The 2,444-nt window shown below is 40.4% G+C and overlaps 1 pseudogene; it reads left to right on the top strand.

Annotated features, from left to right (window-relative positions):
- The first annotated feature begins 710 nt into the window (after nt 1-710).
- LOC112415257 (actin-related protein 3 pseudogene) lies at nt 711-1,995 on the top strand (annotated as a pseudogene).
- Nucleotides 1,996-2,444: the final 449 nt, after the last annotated feature.

Below are 2,444 nucleotides of genomic sequence, written 5' to 3'. Positions count from 1 at the left end.
TGAAGTCACAGAGGGTCAGAAAAGGTCAACATCACCATTCCCCAAATTCTGACCAGTCTGGGATCTTAGCTTGTCGTTAACACCAGTGTGGGGATCTGAGTTCCTGCAAACAACTCAGATATGTATCAGATTGTTAGGTATATCCCTTGAAGAGCACTCTGTTGACTATTGTTTCTGAACTGCTTTTCCTTTGTTTCTCCCTTCTACAGTAAAAGTCAAGCTCCGCACTTTGCTTTTTTATTTAATAATGTGTGTTAGAGATCCTTCCATAACAATATATAGGGAGTTTCCTTATTCTGTTTCACAGCTGCATGGTATTCCATTTGTTCCACCAAATGGATATAATTTATTCAATCAGACCCTTATTGGTAGATACCTAGACTGTTTTTAACATTTTGGTATTATAAAAAATGCTGCAGTGAATAACTTGACAATACCTTATTTTGCACATACTCAGTTATATCTGTTAGGATAAATTCATAGAAGTGAATTGCTGGGTCAAAGACCAATTATAAAGTATTGAAAAATTAAGCTAAGCTGCTGACCGAGCCTGCTGCTCTCTCGCTACTGCTTTGGCTTCCCGGCACCCCCCCCCACCCAGGATGGAGAGGGCAGCCCGGCCATAGATGGTCAGATCGCTTCTAGCTCTCGCCACCCACCCCTGGCCCCAACCAGCACAGAGCAGATGGCAGCAGCAGGCGAAGAGGAAGATGGCGGGATGGCTGCCGGCCTGTGTGGGGGACTGTGGCACAGGGTATACAAAACTAGGATATGCTGGAAATACGGAACCACGGTTTATCATCCCTTCCTGTATTGCTATTAAGGAGTCAGCGAAAGTGGGTGATCAAGCACAAAGGAGGGTGATGAAAGGTGTTGATGACCTAGACTCCTTCACTGATGATGAAGCAATAGAAAAATCTACATATGCAACAAAGTGGCCAATCCGCCGTGGTATAGTTGAAGACCGGGACTTGATGGAAAGGTTTATGGAGCAAGTGATCTTTAAATATTTAAGGGCGGAACCTGAAGACCATTATTTTCTTTTGACTGAACCTCCACTGAATACTCCAGAAAACAGGGAATATACTGCTGAAATAATGTTTGAGTCCTTCAATGTTCCAGGCTTGTACATTGCTGTACAGGCTGTTCTTGCCTTAGCTGCATCCTGGACCGCCAGACAAGTAGGAGAACGGACGCTAACCGGTACAGTAATAGACAGTGGAGATGGTGTCACTCGTGTCATCCCTGTGGCTGAAGGGTATGTGATCGGCAGCTGTATTAAGCACATTCCAATCGCAGGACGAGATATAACGTATTTTATTCAGCAATTGCTGAGAGACCGAGAAGTAGGAATTCCTCCAGAGCAATCCTTGGAAACTGCTAAGGCAGTAAAGGAGAGCTATAGTTATGTCTGCCCAGATTAACAAGTATGATACAGATGGATCAAAGTGGATTAAACAGTATACTGGAATCAATGCTATCTCAAAGAAAGAATTTTCCATTGATGTTGGATATGAGAGATTCTTGGGACCTGAAATTTTTTTTCATCCAGAGTTTGCTAATCCAGACTTTACTCAGCCTATCTCAGAAGTTGTAGAAGAAGTAATTCAGAATTGTCCTATTGATGTCAGACGTCCTGTCTACAAGAATATTGTCCTCTCTGGAGGTTCAACCATGTTCAGGGACGTCAGACGTTGCTTGCAAAGAGATTTGAAAAAAACTGTAGATGCCAGGCTGAAATTAAGTGAGAATTGAGTGGTGGTAGATTGAAGCCAAAACCTACTGATGTACAAGTCATTACATATCACATGCAGTGATATGCAGTTTGGTTTGAAGGATCCATGCTGGCTTCCACACCTGGGTTCTACCAAGTATGCCACACCAAAAAGGATTATGAAGAAATTGGACCTAGCATTTTTTGTCACAATCCAGTGTTTGGAGTCATGTCATAAAATTGGCTTCATAGTTATTGGGATTAGGGAGGTGGGGAAGAAATAATCTTTCTGATTATCTGTTTTGTCTGGATGGCTGGTTTTGAGGTTGTAAATCTGACTTGAAATAATAAGACCAAACATAATTATACAGAATATTTTAATAAGTATATCAACATGCAAATGTAGAGGAGAGCCAAAATGATTAAGTGATTTTCTTTAGATTGAATATTTGAATCTTATGTGTAACAAAAAGAGGTGTGTTTTAGTTCTTTCTGTGCCCTGGTATTTTGTATATTATTGAATTATCCAAGATTTGATGGGATTTATTGGTATGTAGATAGCTCTATAATGCTTGAATTGTACACTCTGAAGTGTGCAATGCAATAGCTTGTTTATATGTCATCCTTTTTTTTCTTTGAGGAAAAAAAGTCAAAGAAAAACTAGAATTTGAGGGAAAAAAGTGACCAAGTAAGAAACAAATACAAAAAATAGCCTATGAGACTTGGCTTA

This window comes from Neophocaena asiaeorientalis, unplaced genomic scaffold, assembly GCF_003031525.2.
Source record: "Neophocaena asiaeorientalis asiaeorientalis breed wild unplaced genomic scaffold, Neophocaena_asiaeorientalis_V1.1 scaffold225, whole genome shotgun sequence".
Classification (NCBI taxonomy): Eukaryota; Metazoa; Chordata; class Mammalia; order Artiodactyla; family Phocoenidae; genus Neophocaena; species Neophocaena asiaeorientalis.
The sequence above is the reverse complement of the archived record's forward strand: the minus strand, read 5'-3'. Positions and strand labels throughout refer to the sequence as shown.